General features: G+C 42.0%; 1 protein-coding gene and 1 pseudogene across 1 annotated transcript in view; both read right to left on the bottom strand.

The window, feature by feature from the left end:
- Positions 1–17,977, bottom strand: part of Ankfn1 (ankyrin repeat and fibronectin type III domain containing 1) — a 449,198-nt gene that overhangs the window by 175,739 nt on the left and 255,482 nt on the right. The gene's annotated exons all lie outside the window — the stretch shown is intronic.
- Positions 16,499–16,617, bottom strand: LOC117285903 (annotated as a pseudogene).

The following is a 17,977-nucleotide window of genomic DNA, read 5'->3' on the forward strand; positions in this document are numbered from 1 at the left end:
ACATGACTTCAATATTCAAGTGTACCTTGATTTATGCTTGAGTTATATCCTGATAAAACTATCATAGATGGAAACTATCACCAGTCGAATATGAATTTAATGCACCTAACCTACCAAACATCATAGGTTAGCAGCACAGTGCCTGGTAGAGTAACAGTGGATACCTCCACGATCCCATGGATATCTGGGAAGAGCAGCAGCTTCTGCTGCCCATCACTGCCACTGCATATCATAAGTCTGAGAAAAGATCAAAGTTTAAAATTCAAAGTGCGATTTTTATTGAATACATACTGCTATTGCACTATCATCATAAGGTAAAAAAAATGCAAATTAAACCATTGTAAGTTAAGGACCATCTTCTATTAGCGGTTTCTTGGCATGAAAAGTATAGTATCACGGAGTGGTTCTGGGAACATGAAGGCCATGTCAGCTTGGGTGGCAAAAATATCATGCTGAGCAGCACATAGATGGATTTTGCATACAGGTGGTCAGGAGGTATGCTGCCTGATTCACTATTGTGTAACCAGGGTCTAGTGCAGTGGTTTACACACACATTCATACACACACACACACATACATAGTTAGTCAACAATTACTGAATATAATATTGAATAGAAGATCACTTTCAGAATTCCACGAACTGAACTGCCTTTGCGTTGGACTGTGTTGATTAGATGTCGCCTCTAATGGAATTGTTGCGTCTGAGATTCTCTAGTGATGATGTTCAAGGGCAATGCAAAGTCACTTGCCTGAAAATTTTGTATACAACTTCCTCAGAAATCAAAAGCACTCCTTGATGGGAGCTAAAGGAATTGTGGCCTCATGGCAATGATAGATTATATGTTACATATTATTTTGAGTAACTGATTCATTCTCAGGAAATTGTCATATGGTTTTCCATTCACAAATATGCAATAACATGAACAAATAGTACACCTTTCATTCCAGCAGTACTTACACCAAGACTTGGAATCCAATGGACTATTTAAATAAGCCATCACAATCTTTATATTGAAACATCATGCAGCTGTTAAAAAGACCTGGTAGATAATGTATTACTGACAAGAAAAGCATTTGAGACAAATTTTAAGCAGGAAGTTAAAAAAAGTTCTCATGTCTTGCATAAAAAGAAATACAACTAGGTTTGGTGGTACAGACATAGGAAAGGTCGAAATACCTACTCTATGCTATTAACTTGATTATCTTGGGAGGAGGTAGAATTATGGGGAACTTAATATTCTATTCCTATACATTTGAGTAGGTTATTATTAGTATCAGTGAGTTTTATAATCAGACAGTGATGTTTTTCTTTTAAAGAGAGTATAGGCTTTAGAGTTTAACAGAATCATGTTTGAATTCCAACACTTCTATTAACTACGCAAATTTGGGTGTTACTTAATCTTCTTAGTAAGTATATTTTCCTCATCTGTAAAATGGGGATAATTATATTTAATGTATAAAGTTATCTTATGACCAAGGCCTGGCTTAAAGCAATTATTCTAAAAAGTATGTATGTTACCACTGCCAAGACTGTTGAAAAGTGGTAGATGTCTGATTATTGCATTTACCTCTGACTTGTCAATGGTGTAAAACCTGATATCCACCAGGCCCGGTAGATGCACTAAATTTTCAGGACAGGCTGCTCTCAGTTGTTTTCCAGTCTCATCCAAGATTCAAAATAAATATTATTGCATATCAGTATCCTGTTTTGATATTCATGTTTTATCAGCAGGCTGATCTCTTATTCTTCATTCAGCTGCCAAGGTCCCTGCTAAGTCAACTTAGCTAATTTAGCGACTACAAAGACTTTCAAAGCTGTGTATCTTCATCACTCAGTGAGCCCAGCTTTACTACACCCAACCCCACTTACAAATGGCAGAGCCACCAAGGCAGTCTGTGATTAGATCTCTGGTTTTCAACTTGGTTGTGGGAGATGAATGTCCACATTCATAGCCTCAGCTTAGCCCATTACATTACAGAGTCCTGATGCCACAAAGTTAAAATGGGGGAGGAGAAGCCAGCCAAATGGTTTTAGAACATTTATGATTAAACTGAGCCATTATGACTGATCCTAAAGTATTGCAGAAAACACACTGTGATCTTTACTGTCCAGAGAGAGCCAATCTGATCTGTCAGTGATCACCCTGCCAGAAAGGAGACAGACTGGAGTTTAATCCCAGCTATTGCAGAGGAGGTAGCATAGCTAACAACATGGATCTGATACTGGTCACACAACCCCAAATCTTCTCTCTTACATCTGAGAGGTAGCACCAACACATGGGACATTTCTGTCTGCACGGTGAATATTTGAATCATTATGGGAATATGTTCGGTGACATCAAACTCACTAACTTTGGAGAAATGCCACCTTTGCACAGTTCTGTGAGAACATTGCCTGTGGATATTAATATTAGCATGCCAACTCTCATTCATTCTCTCTCTAGGGATGATGTAGAAAACTGGATTAGAAAACAGCGACTGTGTATTGAAATGAGTGGCCACAACTCTTTTGGAGTACTTGTATGCGTGAATAGGTGAGGCTGTATGTGGGGGATCCAAATTCTAAAGATCCTGGAGCAGATTTCTCATTGCAGAAGCACAGATAATACAGATAGGAGAGAGACCCTCAGCCTTGTGGACAACCAGACAAATGTCTTAGGGCCCTACCACAGCATAGTGCTAATGATGGGTGTCTCCTTGGATGTGGAATCGGTCTCCCTAGTGCCCTGGAAACCCTACAGGAGCAGCAGTGGTAGAGGTCATTTTCCCAAACACTTTGCTCCCTGAGCTTGTGTATCTAACCTACCAACACTGACCTTGAAACTTTCAGTTTGATTCATTTTCTTAAAAAAAAAAAAAGCAATTTCCTGTGTCTAAGGGAGGGGGGAAAGGTTAAAAAATATCATTATAAAGGCTCCAAAGATTTTTGGGACATCAAATTGCTCTGACAAACCATTTTTATGAGTTAAGTGTAAAGGAAACAGAAACATACGGATTAAATTTCCCTTAAAATACACATGGGCTTAAAAATTAAGGGGGAAAGAAGGACTTGGCAACATAGGCTTCAGGCTTTGCCAAACCCCAACTCCTGAGAAATAACTTGAGATGCTTGACAAACCCAAAAAGCAGCTGGTTTTGCCCTGTGCCTTCATCAGGCAACATCTAGAGTCCTGTGTGATTGGAACCTCTATAAGTGAAATATGCTAATTTACAAACTCATGTTCTGATTCTTCAAATTACCCTAAACATTCCCTATTTATAAAATTTCTCCCTAAAGGCCTAGTCCTCCTAGGTTTTCCTTGTATCCAGGCAAAATCGTAGATCAGCATTACAATGCACATTTCATGGGTGGAAACATGGATCTCCGTGAGGTCTGATCTAGATGGTTTGTGGCAGCTTTCTGAAGATGGAAAATTTACCTCCATGCACCCCATGCCTGCCTTAGGAATTGCAGAGAATCACTGATTCATATTCTCTAATAAACTTGTAGACCGACGATAAGCGTAAACTCATTAAGCATTGAGAATGCAGAGGGGTCTTGTGAACTTAATGAAATGTGTAACATTCCTTCCTTCCTTCCTTCAATGAACAAATGCTCACAGTGCACACCTGTTCTATTCTGATCACATGGAGGACAGAGATGAAGGCATCTTGCACTTGTTGGGGTTTACTACGTGCCAGGCATTGTGCTAGCCCCTTCCTGTGCAGTATCTCACTTAATGCCCACCTTAAATCTCAGATGTTTTTGCTATGATATTTCTATTTTACAGAGGAGGAGGGAGGCATTGTGGGATTTCATAGTTGAACAAAGATTGATTAGAAAGATCAGATCTGGAATTCAAAGCCACGTTTGATGTTAAAGACACTTGGATGCTGCCTTCAACAACCTCAGAGTCTCTCAAGCCAAACTATTCAAATGGAGGTGTAACAAACAGAGATAAAAATCCCAGAGATATGCAGAACATGGAAGGGTTCCTTTCTACTGAAATCGGGAAGGCTTTGTGTAAGAAGTGGATTTGGATTAGGATTTTAAAGGCTGAGTAAGACCTAAGGAGTATGGTGGCTGGGTTGAGGGGTTCAGAATCCTTTTTGCTGGGGGGAACATTTGATATGGGGGTGGGTGGATAAAGGAGTGAAGTTCAGGGGATGGTAGAGGGTCCTGCAGGGACTCAGAGATTTCGCTGAATGTGCTATTGATGAGGGAAAATGCAATTATGTACCATGGACCACAACAAAAGAAAGGAGAACTTCCAAAGTAACTCAGATACCTTAGGTAATTTCATCTGCTGTCGCCTAGCAGATGAGAAGAAGACAGGAGAAGAATTCTGTGACTTGCTCAAGTGAGTTCTGACTCTGAGGGTTTTGGGGATATGAGCATCTTGCAGAGCTAAAAGTCTCTTAAGTGTTCAAGGGTGCACATTTCTTCAGCACAACCTCTGATCATGGTAGGTGTCATTCAGTTCCAGTCCTTCCTGGGGCAGAAAGACTCATATTCTACGCTGGTACTGCTGAGAAGGAGTGATTTTGACCATAGGCGATATTTATCTTATTTGCTGATTTTAGGATTTAACCCTCCTATGTAAATAAAAATCCACTCCATCTGCTTATTTTGTAAATGAACCCTTGAAATTAGAAGGGTCAAATTGTTAAAAATCCTTCAAGGAGATGTAGTTTAAAAAATCATTCCAAACAAAATGTAAATTGTGCATGGAAATATATGCAGACGCTAAAATTCTTACCAATGCATGAACATATATTAACCTCTAAATATATACAAAAGGACACGTTGTGCTTAAGAAAAAACAAGTATTCACCTGTTTATGACAAACCAAGCATAGAGACATTTGACAGTTTCCCAAATGCTACTAATTACTAATAGCAGGGGGGCGTCAAAACTCGAGGGTGGAGAAGTCAGTAAACAAGTAGTGAGGCTGAGAAGAGTCATGGCGATGCACTGAGAATAAGAACTTTAAGAACTATGAAGGTGCACGAATGGTTGTGTCACTTGACAGTGTGTTGCAGAAATGTAACTTTTTCTTGGATTTTTTCTTTAAATATGAAAGCAAACTACATTGATTTTAGAAAAAATAAATTATGCATAAAAAGAGAAAAAGAGAGAAAAGAATCCATTCATGATCCCACCCCAGAGAGAATGGATACGTTTTCATACATTTCCTCCCATGTTTGTTTTCACATATTTACATCAGCTCATGCTCTGTTAATTACTTTAAAATATTAACACACATCAATTCACCTGCCCGCTGTCAAAGCACACATTGCTGTGGGCTCTCTGAGCCTGTGGGTCCTAAACTGGGGCCTGAGACCTGACCTTTCTATCAACTGTCTAAATGCTGCTTGCTGCTGCTGCTGGCCCGTGGATCATTCTCAGACCCAATCGTTCTATGAGATTTTCAGTTTTGATCTCTCTTCTTCACGTTTCATTAGGGATCTCTCCCCCAAGTCATTAAAATTATGGGGAAATGTCTGTTCCTCTTTTCTTGACATGTATCAAGTGTACATGTTAGGGGGTTCATTGTGATAGTTCCGTACAGTCATACCACGTGCGCCAATCCAATTGAAGCCCTCGCTTCCCGTCTCACGCTTCCGAATCCCTAATAATCCCCGTTCCCCCTTCAAGTTGATCTTCTGCAGTTTCTACAAATGAGAAAGAGCAGACAGCGCTTGGTTTTCTGTGTCTGGCTTATGAAAATATCTTTTTAAGTGGCTGTACAGGGTTTTATTTGTTAACCATTACCTATTGTTGAACAGCTTTCTATACTCAATAGAAAGGTATTGTGCCTCTTTTCCTCCCTCCCCTCCCTCTCTTCTTCCTGCCTCTCTCTCTCTCCTTTTTTAAATTCAGTTTATTAGTACATTTTAGATATACAGTACAGTTACATTCATTATTGGGATCTTGTACCTTTACATGACAGGTCTTGGTTCTCATTTTTTTGGTACATGCACGGTACACGGCTCGATCATTTTCCATCTCACTGTCCCTTTCCGCCTTCTCCTCCTCACCCCTGGCCTCACCTCCAGAAATCTACCTTTTACTCACCTATCATTCCTCTTTTTCTTTCTTTCTCCCCCCCTTCTTTCCTCCCTCCCTCTCTCTCTTTCTTTTTTTAAATTCAGTTTATTAGTACATTTTAGATATACAGTACAGTTACATTCATTATTGGGATCTTGTACCTTTACATGACAGGTCTTGGTTCTCATTTTTTTTGGTTTGGTTTTTTGCAGTATTGAGGCTTGAACTCACAGAGCTACATCCCTTGCCCTATCTGTTTATTTTAAAAATTTTAACACAAGTTCTCCTTAATTTGCCCAGGTGGAACTCCAGTTTATGATCTTCTTGCCTCAGGCTCCCTAAGTACTGGGATTGCAGTCATGTGGCACTGCACCTGGCTTCATTTTTCTTTACAAACAATCCTGAGGTCAGTGAGATGGACATCTGGGGGTAGGAGGTAAAAGGAGACATTGGCACTCTTACGTTTAGAAGATTTGAGAATATCCAAGTCCTCACTCCAACAAGAAGGGTCCTAGTTAATAATTTGAAGTATGAAGCAAAGACCCCATGAGCCCAGGAAAGCTGTGCCTCCCAAGACGCTGGTAGAGTGACTTCTGTGAGGGACCAAGCAGTGCCTTTGAAAATGCATAGCAGGGCTGGGGATGTAGCTCAGTGGTTCCGCCACCTGCCTTGCAAGCGCAAGGACCAGAGTTCAATCCCCAGTACCAAAAACAAAACAAAGTAAAACAAATAACAACAAAATAAACCCCAAACAAACAAAAAAAGGAAATGCATAGCAGGAGAGCACCTAAAACAAGACTCCCCCAGAATCTTGCTTTGACTGGAGACCAGCTTGTTCCAAAAGCTAGTTCCAAAAGCCAGAAGTGGCTTGATAAGCATATAGTTACACAGAGACCTTTGAAGCTCTTAGAGAGCCGCTCTTACCACAGAGTCATGATATGGGATGCTCTGGCCTTTCTTTTTCCCAGCCTCAGCAATGAGCAACAGAAACAGTTAAACTGCCAGCGGCTCCCAAACAGTGGTTTCCGCCCTCAGCGACTGCCAGCCCCTGCAGGCTCACCACACACAGCCTCAGAGGTCTGGCTCCAGAGCTCTTCTCTGCCCAGATGCCGCTGTGACAATGAGGAGAAAGGAAGCCTGTGGCCACCATGGAGCTCCAGGGGCCAGAGACACTCAGCAGCTTCCACCTTCACCCCTGGCTTGCCCCTTTCTTATCATCTCATGAAAATCCGAGCCTCTATTGTTCATTTTCTCACACTGTCCCTGAAAAACAATTCCAAAGAAACACAATGGAGCTGCATTTCAGAGGGATGTACCTCTGGGCAATTTAGTACTGTTCACTGTGAGTGATTCCTGTAAAGGAATAGTAACAAGGAGACCCAAGTGTTGCTTGAAGAGTGATATTCATGAAGCATGTCGTGTGTTACTGAATTTAATCCTTGTGATACTCAAGGAGCTCAGCACTGTGACTGCTCTCATATTACCAGTAAGAAAACAGGACCATGTCACTCAGCTGGCCCATGATAGAAGTGCACTTGATCTCACCTGTCTAGCTCAAACCTTGAGCTCTCTACCACTATAATCATCAGCTTCTTTACAGAGGATATCTTGCATTTGATCTGCTCTTCAGGCTCATCTCCATGCCAGTGAAACCCAAGTATTGCATTTTATTTTTTGGAAAAATCTTAAATGGCGGAGCAGATTCTTCATAACCTATTTTAAGCCCCGCTCTGCTCTGACTCACCCTTGTGGTACTGGGACCACAGGAAGCATGTGGAGGTAGACCAGGAGACACTCAGAGATGTCGTGTCAATCAGGCAGATATTTCAATCAAAGCTACACCCCTATATAAGGAAACTGTTTTCAGACTATAATTTTTGTGTAGTTATTGATAGCTTCATTATATGTACATATCTGCAAACTGATGTGTACATTATACATACATATATATACCTGTTGTGATTTGACTATGTTCCCTTCTAGTTCACACGTTGGAAATTTAATTCTCAATGTTAAAGAGTTACAACTTGTTTTTGAGACAGCGTCTGTCTTGCTATATGGTTCAGGCTGGCCTTGAACTTGTGGTGATCCTCCTGCTTTAGCCTCCTGAGTGCTGGGATTATAGGTGTGTGTCAGCATGCCTGGCAAGAGCTAAGACTTTTAAGAGGTGACTAGGCAATGAGGTCCTAGCATCACAAATGAATTAATGCCCTTAAGTCAGGAGTAGGTTCATTATGAAAGAGTGAGTTTGGCTTCTCTTGGTCTCTTTTTCTCTTTTACCCTCTTTTTGTCCTTACACCATGGGATCCTTCTGCCATGCAAAGATGCAGCAAGAATGCCAGATGCTACCTTTTAGATCTTTAACTTCTCAGCCTTCAGAACTGTGAATTACCTAGACTGGGATATTCTGGTACAGTAGTACAAAGTGGACTAAGAAGGTAGCCTTACCGAGTACACAGGTACATATGTACCATTTTTATATCATGATGAGACCAAATCTTCTCACAGGAAAGCTGCTATTCAAGGTGAGGTAGCCTACATCTCCCTGGAGGGCTTTTCAAACATAAACTGCTGGGCCCTACAACCAGAGATTCTGGTTCTGGAGGTCTACAGGGGACCCAAGAACCTGATGTTCTAACCAGTTCCTGGTGCTGCTTCCTGCCCCTGCAGGTCTGGGGATTGTTTCCGAGAATGACAGAGGCAGGGATGCCAAGGCTAACCCTGTGGTGAGAGTAGTTTTTGCAGTAATATTTTAAAGGAAATTGCCTTTTCCCTTGAAGTGATGCTGTGTTGCTTGTCTGCTGAAATGATTGATTAGGGGTGTGAACAGTGAGAGCCATCTGGAGAATTAGGCATACTTCAAGCCGAGTCTTCCCCGTCATAACAAGGAGTCCCAAGGCTGAAGCTAGTGAGCTCCCAGGGGTTTTCATTAGCACATAAAAGCCAGAAGAAACAGTGTTGTCCAGTAGATGGCTTGACACAGTCTTCTCTTTATCAGTAATGGAAAATGATATTGGCTTTTTTGTTGCTTAATATAATTTCAGAGAGGGTCACAAACCTAGTCATTTTCTATAGCTGCCTTAAGAATTGGACTTTCCTCCCGCTCTCAAGTAGATCATGCTGTCTTCCTACAAATGGTCTTATTTTCTCACTTTTACACTTTGATGTGCTCAGTGCAAGGTCTCCCCAGTTCCGATGGTGTAGGCCTTGTCCTGGGTGCACTGCTTGTGGAAATTCTTTAGTGCATCAGAGTAGAGGGAGTTTAGCATCAACACTCAGTAATGTTTTCATCCAAATTAATGGGTTGAGTTCTGTGGCAGAAAACTTGTGCCGCTTCTGCCAGATTTGAGCTGTCCCTGAATGACACAGTCATAAACAAGCGGGTCAAGCTCCTGCTCTGACTTGAAGTTCTGTATGTCTTGAGCTATTTTGCTAAAGTAAAACAATATACAAAATACTGTGCTAGGCCACACATTCTACCCTACCAAATAATCAAATTCTCCAACTTCTACTTTCTTTGCCTAGGATGGAGGAAGCCAGCTTAACTCCCCACATGAACTTTCTGAGGGAGAACCAAAGTCAGAAAATATAAGTCTGTTTTCTTCTGTGATAAACTTCTTTGGCAGAATACAGTGACCTGAATTACAGTGTGGCTCATGGCCCAAGAATCTTGAACTTGGCTTCTACTTCGCCTGTCCCAGCTTCCTTTCGGCATTGGTGTCTGGTGCACAATACTATGGATCATCCTTTGGTTTCCAGTTGCCATAATGCCTTCTCTTCTTCAATATCAGCCACCAGGGGATCACTGGGCCACAGATAACCCCAAACAGAGCTAACCCAGAAGCAAATCCAGTGTTTGATTTGGGAAAGGATTATTTGGTTTCTTTACATAGCTATTTGTCTCTCTAGCTGATAGCAAAACAAATTTTGGTTCCCTGAGTACTGATAGCCTTTAATAATTTGCTAATCAGGGAAGTAAGCAAAAACAGAAATTTAACAAAAGGATGACAGAATATGCTCACAAAGGACCAGGTGGATAAACCACATGGAAAAGTCATTCATGCCTAGAATGGTAAGAAGAAAGCTAGCAGATCCTTCAGGCTGGAGACCTCAGGCTGTTTCTATTCCCTCGAGTCCTAGAAAAGGGATGGAGGCCCTGGGATTATCAGAGATGAATAAAGCCTAGCCCTTGTGTTCAAGGAGCTAGTGACCTACAAATGGCTTACTGTTTATTTAGTCAATTATTTAGCACATCATAATTGGACGTTTAGTATGCACCTGAGAGCTTGTTTATGCCGTAAAGTCCCAGAGTAGAGAGAGCCTCTACCCTGGGGACCCAAAGGTTCCTGGCTATCATCTTGTGCTCACCTTCTATCACCACTCGATCTGTGATCACATTGCCACTCTGTGAGGCAGTTTCTGTCATTGCTGCAAAGGAGTCGTTTCACAAATGTTCATTTTGCACCATCCTAAAGCCATTATTTGCCTTCTTATGTCTTACCCTGAATGAACCCTGTGTCTAGGTGGAAAAGTACTGCAGAATAACTCAATAATCTTGCCCTCCCTGAAGCTCTGTCTCTTTCTCCCTAAAATGACTGCGTGCGCATGTGCGCGCGCATGCACACACACACACACACACACACATCCACACACACACAACCTGAAGGGATGTTGGGCTTATTTTCACACCTGTGCTTGGCAGTGGCGGTAGTAGACTATATGTGACATAATGAATTATACAGGGGGGAAAGATCAGAATGAAAATGCCCAGGCCTCTATCTAACACGACACCTGACACATTGGCCTTCAGCAAATATTTGTCAAAGGAATTGCACAAATGGATGAATAGTGGCTAAATGAATAGTGTATGAGTTACTAACTGGGCCAGTGGTGGCAAACCTTTTAGAGACTGAATGCCAAACTACAACTCAAAACCCATGCATTTATCTCAAAGTGTTGACACTGCAATTAAATCTGAATACTGAGGTTTTAGTTTAGAAAAAACAACTCTACATTAACATCTTTTGTCTTAAAAGAACAACACAGTAAGACATGTGCCGTAGGCCTGCCATCACTGAACTAGGCTGTAAAGTTTTAGCATTATGGCCTTTGTCTTCTACATCTTCATGTACCCAGTATCAAAGGCAGTACTTGGCCCATATATAGGAGTTCCAAAATAAATGATTTCTGGATGAATAAAACTGAAGACCCTTGGCATGTAATTGGGCACTAAATAAATGCTTGTTGTCTAAAAAACATGAATGAATGAATATGCAAATCGAGGAGAGATGTTTTACTGGGGCTTATTATTCTGCTTCAACTGGACAGACATAATAATTACAATGGGTAGGTGAGAAAAGTATGACTCCATTTAATAGGGCTGAGAAGCTCTTTCCTACCGTTGACTCAGCAGCCCAGGCAGTGTGCCTTCATCCTGCGGTCTTTCCTAACACGCTAGGGTTAGCTAGGTGAGATGGCAATGTTCTTTCTTTCTTTCTTTTTTTTTTCTTTTTAAACCAAACACTGCTTTGCTTAGAAGTTCTACATTTGTTTGGTTGGCTTTCCAGTTGCTTAAGGGAACATGGATGTTAACTAGAAATGGTTACAGATGCTAACACAGAAGTTGGTTCAGTAACAGAAAAAGAAAGACCTGGAAAAAATGAACACATAACTGATGTCTATAGCCTGGTCCTACTAGAACCACCTGGAGGTCTATCACAGACACAGCAAAAGGGCTGACATCAATGTTACCCAAGTGGTGTCTTCGGGGGTCTGGCACACTCTTGGTAGGGCAAATCTGTCTCCCCGGGCATGGCCCTTAGGTATTTAGGGCTACACTGTCTGAGGAGGACATCACATTTTTCTTTTGATTCCGTAACTCTTGGCCCCAAGAAGGCAGCTTTAGGATGTCACAGGATCAAGAATACTGAAATGTAGTTTGTTTGTTTGTTTTTTTCTCCAGCCATTGTTAAATCCTTAACTTCTGAGTCAGTTCAACCACACTGCCCAGGAAACCAAATGTGACTTTGTCCTAGTGGGAGTCTGACTCAGCCTCTGCCTCTTCACAAGGCATTGAGAGTTCCATGTCAGTGATGACAGCCAATCATTTGCACCAATATATCCTTTGGAGATGTTACCAGATTGGCTTTCCTGTGCTATACTAGACAGAGGAACAAAACCCTTATAGCTGCTCTAAAGGTTATAAAGAATTTGTCACAAACTTTGGAAGAATTATGGGTAGCCTAATGATTAAATGCCCTCTTTTCTAAGCTAATTATCTCTTGGTTCTTTATTAAACTGGGATCACTGGTCAATTAATGTTGAAGGTGTTTGGCACTAAGAAGATCTTCAGAAAAATGGATGAACAAACTAGGAAAGTTCAACAGATGCCTACCAAGTATCAGAAGCCATCTTCCTTTTTTGTTTCTAAAGGAACCCAAAAGAGTTTCTGGATGGCATTAAGAGCCAGTAGCAGGCTGGGTGGCCAGGCCATCTGCTGGCTCTGCTATTAAATTCCAAGCCCTGAAGCAAAGGACTATAGGCCAAGTTGGGCAAGAAGGAAAGGCTACCCAAGGCCACTGTTACAGGCAGCTATCCAATGTTCAGGTCAGCCTAGCTAGTTGAAGCCAACATTAATTTAGCAGGAATAAAACCAGGAGCAGTACATTAGGCTCCTAAATATGTGGCCATTTCACATCTGGGCACCAGAAGGTCAGTTCTATGAAGTAGGGTGGCACATCTCCATTGACATGGCCTTGACCTGGATTGATCTGCCTTACTTGGACATTGCTGATCATTTTAGGCAGGCACCTTCCAATCACATGATTTTCTTCTGAGGCTATGTGAGGGAATCCACTCAAAATAGAAAATTCTCCATGTTTGATGAATTAATGAGTTAAAACACCGTACAAGAACCTTGCAGTTTAGAGAAAACCAAAAGAAATTCTGTTGGAGATCACATGCACACAGATCCTAACAATGATCCTGCAACATTTCCTGCAGATATTTTGTCCTTCAGGAATTACTGACAATTTAAATTACTGGTATTTCTTAGGATGGATGGAGCCACAGGAATCCAGATTCTTATTTACAAACTAGAGACACAGCTTTTTAAGACATGAGGGGCATGATTGTGAGATTTTTGTCCCCACTGCCATTTTGCCTTTCAACATTAAGATGGAGATATTTAATTCCTCATATATTAAGTCATTGTTCTCCAAGCATGTGAGCTGCCTCCCAGCCTAGAGACAAGAGACAGGCACTCATGAAAGCTTGTCTTCATATCGTTAATTTTCACAGGAGGGGAGGAAATGAGATCAGACACCGTCCAGAAAGTAATTTTGATCAGACATTCTTCTAAACATCTGCAAATCAATAGAAATTGAGGTGAGAGAGGTTATTAGGAAGTGCTGTAAAGTAACTAATGAGACCTGTTACGGTCTTCCTAAGCTGGACTATGAATAGAAAATTTCATATTCAGATTTGAATTGCCGAGATGTTCCTCGTTTTCAGTGCCAGACAGAGTCTGCTCTTCACCGGATCCTTGCAATGGTTAATGGGTGTTTCCTCAAGTAGCAAGGGTGACGGGGAGGCAGTTCTGGGTTTGGCTGCAAATCCAGTGTAGCAGCTAAAATACTTCCAAGTTTACAAAGAGAAGTTAAAAATGGCTAAGTGAAGGCCTGCACATATAAATTTGATCTAGAGATATAGGTCACTGCAGATACAGAGATACTGTATATGGATGGCGGATAGGTTTATATAGGTCCAGTGTCTCCTTGGGTACTTGTGGCTTTTCAGATCCTTTTCAACTCCATTATTTTATAGTTTTGCACATATCTTCTTTATTGCAAAGTTGGAAAAATGAATCGCAGATAAGCAAAGAGATTTCCTGTGAGAATGGTTAAAGTTCCTGTCAAATTTACTGGGTAAATGGTGAAGTTGGTGCTGTCATTCTAAAGGGTTCACAGTCCTACTTGAAATCCTTGTTGGAATAGAGAATTGATGAAAGTGGAGAGGAAAGATTGAGAGAGAGGAGGGGAGGAAAAATGGGAACTAGGAGAGTGGGCAGAGAAAGAGAAGGACGGAAAAAGAAAGGGAAAGGGGGAATAAAAAGGATAGAAAGGAAGACAAAAAATAAAACTCTCTTCCGATTAGGGAGGATGGGATAATCCAAGGGACTGGGAACCAGCCCCACAGCTAGCTAGCTGCTTGATGAGGCTGTATGATTCTCAGTTTTCTCATCTGCGAAGTAGGACTAGTCCCATCAGCTCAGACTGCCCTCCCAGAGTGTGCAGATAGAAGAGACCTGCGATTCCCAAAGAGCTTTGGGACACAAAGTGCTCTTCAATTTGGCAGCAGCACTGAGGCAGAAACAGCTACTCCATATCAGGGATTCAGAGTTTTGGATACCTTGGAGGGTCACTTAACAACGTTTGAATTCTCTGTTGCTACTGAGTTACAACGGGGCCAATGTGGGCTTCATTTATAAACACTGAAGATTCCAAAGCCATCGGGGAAGGAGGAGGGCGCGCTGCCCTGAAGCGAGGGCTCCAGGCGCCAGCAGAAATGGAGCTGTCTCCCTGCTCTTGGTTGCCAAGACATCAACAGTCAGAGCAGCCACAGGGCAAGTTTGATTCCCAACCAGCAAAGCAGAGAAAGAACTCAATTGAGATGCCCAGCCCTGTCGGAAAGCTTCTTGCTGTCATGAATGAGAACTTTACACTGCTAAGGAGCTGAGGACCGGCTCGTAAATTTTAAGCATCCCTTGGGCTTTCTTGGGAGCACATCTGCTGTCCTTTTGGCCCTGGGAGCAGAATTAGAGGCCTTATACCTGGGCCCAAGGGATGGGGACAGAAGAGAAAAGACAATTATTTCTGAACCCTGCAAACTACCTTTTTTCAGGACTCCATGAGGCAAATTGTAAGGCTCTAACATGAGACTCTTCCCTGTCCTCGTAGCTTAACTCTGACACAGTAAATGCTGATTAATTTAGTTCCTTCACTTGCTTTTCTTTAGTGAAAAATATCCAGTTTCCTTTGCCAGTGGAACACTCTGTTTTCTTAAAACAAAGAGAACAAAACGCACAGCCTTTCAATGACTCAAGGTCCACTGTCACAGAAATGGATATGATGCAAAGTCGCATTTAAATGGCATCAGAGAGCACCTTGCCCAAAGCCGCATGATTGTGTTAACCTTTTGCTGTGTTGGGCCATCAAAGGTTGTCCCGCTGCACAGTCCCTGGCACAATCTGTGCCTGGTGTAACAAATGGATACCGCATCGCCCGGAGCCCCGTCAATATCCAACCTGCAGAACTAGAGATTTCATTATTTGCCTGTATCCCATTTGATAGCGTTTGTTTAGAGTCTGAGGATTGGTTGCCCTTTGGAAGGTTTCTGCCTCAAACTACAGAACAGTATTTTGTTATGAGAAAAGACCGAAGACAATGACTAGCTATTTGAAGATGGTCCCTCATCTATACTCAGGTGCAGAGCATTCTCTTTGTCACGGCTACATCAGCATTTACTCCTTAAAGGCTCTTCTTTGGAAACCTGGGTCTGCCAAGTATGTAGGTGAGCTGTTAGATCACATGTCATCATTAAATTAACTCTCCAGTTTCTGTTTGGGTGCTAAAGATGTATTAGGCGCTGTCCTAGGCACTTTCTGGATATCATTTAATTCCAAGGCTGGAACTCAACACAAATAGGATTTGTTGTCTTCATTCCAAGAAAACTGAAACCTAGAGAGGTTAAGCTCTTTATCCAAAGCCATAAAGCCAAATAGCCAGGACTCAAGGCCAGGCTTGTCTGATCCATGGCCTGGCTCTGCATGGTGCCACTTTCCTGTTAGCAGGGGCAATTGGGAGTGGAAAGTGATTTGATTCCACATCAAACTGACTTCATTAAGTGGCTGTATCTTTGGGCAAGTTATTTCCCCACCTGTATTTCCCTTCTCATTTGTAAATTGGGAAGAGTGAGTCCTGGCACATCTCCATCACAGAATCATGAAGATCACAGGCAAAAAAGAACAATCATTTCCTGGGATTGAAATAAGCCTCATGACTGTAAGAGACTGTAGACTTGTTCCTGATTGGAGAAGATCATCCCATGTCACAGTATCAAGAGACTCCTATTAGAAAAGCTCTGATGGAAGCTCACAAAGATCATGATACTTGCCTATGAGGGTGGATAACTTGGAACGGGTGGCTGGTTATATTTTCCTAAGATCATCTCTATCTCTGTTTCTGTCTCTGTCTATATCAATATCTGTCTCATCCTACATGATCTTCTTTTTTTTTGGTGGGGGGGTTTGAGACAGGGTCTCACCATGTAGTTTAGAATGACCTGGAACTCACTATGTAGCCCAGGATGGTCTCGAACTCACAGTGATCCTCCTACCTCAGCCTCCTGAGTGCTGGGATTACAGGTGTGTACCACCATGCCCAGCTAAAGAGGAAGGAAGGGTGTAAAAGCCTACAGCACCCCGTATTCTCAGGCTGTCTCCTTTCCATGTACTAACCAGGCCCGACCCTGCTTAGCTTCTGAAATCAGATGAGATCAGGCACGTTCAGGGTGGTATAGTCGTAGACCTATATGATCTTCTTAAAGAAGGATGTAAACTTGGGGATAGGGCTCTCTGCCCTTGAATCTTGGTAGTGGCTTCCAATTTCCTTGATGAGTGGAATACAGTGGAAACTTGCAAAGTAACTTTAGTGTTGAATGAGCCTAGGACATAAAAAGGATATAGCTTTCACCTGGCTTGGGATATTTGCCTTGGGAACCTGGCTGCCATGTGAGGAAGCCCTAGTCATGTGGAGAGGCCATGTGTAGGTGTTGCTGGTACAGATGTAAAAGTACTATAGCTGATAATGAGTGTTATCTTGCAGACATTAGAGGGACCTTTCAGATCATTCTACCTCTCAACATTTAAATCTTCCAGAAGGGGCCACAGATACCAGGGAGCAGAGATAAGGTATCCCCAATATGTCAGAGCTGAATTTCTGAACTACAGAAACAATGAGGGTTAATACCTATGATTAAGTTTGGGGTGGTTCATTATGTAGCAGTAGATACTATATGCAGGGAAACATTGGAACAGGGTCATAGACTCTGAGTTAGCATTGTGGTTTTTCTCTAAGATTCATATCCTTGCAGGAGGTTTATATTTTAGAAGTTCAAGGTGATTCTGGAAGGCAAAAGATGTTGGAGGCTACTCTGAATCTATAGATCTGAGGGACTGACTAGCTGCAGGCCACTAGAAAATAGTTAACTAAGTAGATGAAACAGAGTACTAGATAAGGTGGCTTTCTATACTGGGCTGCTGTCATTCTTTTGAAAGTGAATGGGACTGTTACTAAAATAGGGTTACTCTGGGACAACACGTGCAACTAGGACTTAGTGACACAGAAACTAGGTGAGCACTGGGAGATCAGTAAGAGATGATGAAGATCTGGGAGGTTGGTGGGCCACAGCAGGGGTGCATGGAGGGAGGTGATCACTATTAGAATTCTGTTCAAGGAGGTCTGTGTTTGTTACAGTTACCAAGTCACAGGGCTGGGATGCAGAGGCAGAATTCTAGTCCTCGATGAGGAGAGGAAGGCCCAGGTGTAATGATGGACAAGCTAAAAAGTAAAACATATCAGCCGTATAGCACTTCAACTCTTAGAACTCTCTTAATCAAAAGGTGAATTTCAACAATATCCATTTTCTTGCAAGATATTCCTTAAGTAGACAGGAAAAAAGAAGAAAGAGAAACACATAAGTCATCGAGGGATGTCTTCTTGTGTGTGTGTGTGTGTGTGTGTGTGTGCGCGTGTGTGTGTGTAAAGAGAAAAATAGGCAAGAAATAATGTGAGTGGAAAGACATTCTGGATGGAGGGTTTTGTAGGATTTTGGGGCATACTTGGGCTGGGCGATGGTAACTCCAGGTTCTAAAAAAAAAAAAAAAAA

The sequence above is a fragment of the Fukomys damarensis genome, unplaced genomic scaffold (genome assembly GCF_012274545.1).
Source record: "Fukomys damarensis isolate Sample0158 unplaced genomic scaffold, DMR_v1.0_HiC HiC_scaffold_13, whole genome shotgun sequence".
Taxonomy (NCBI): Eukaryota; Metazoa; Chordata; class Mammalia; order Rodentia; family Bathyergidae; genus Fukomys; species Fukomys damarensis.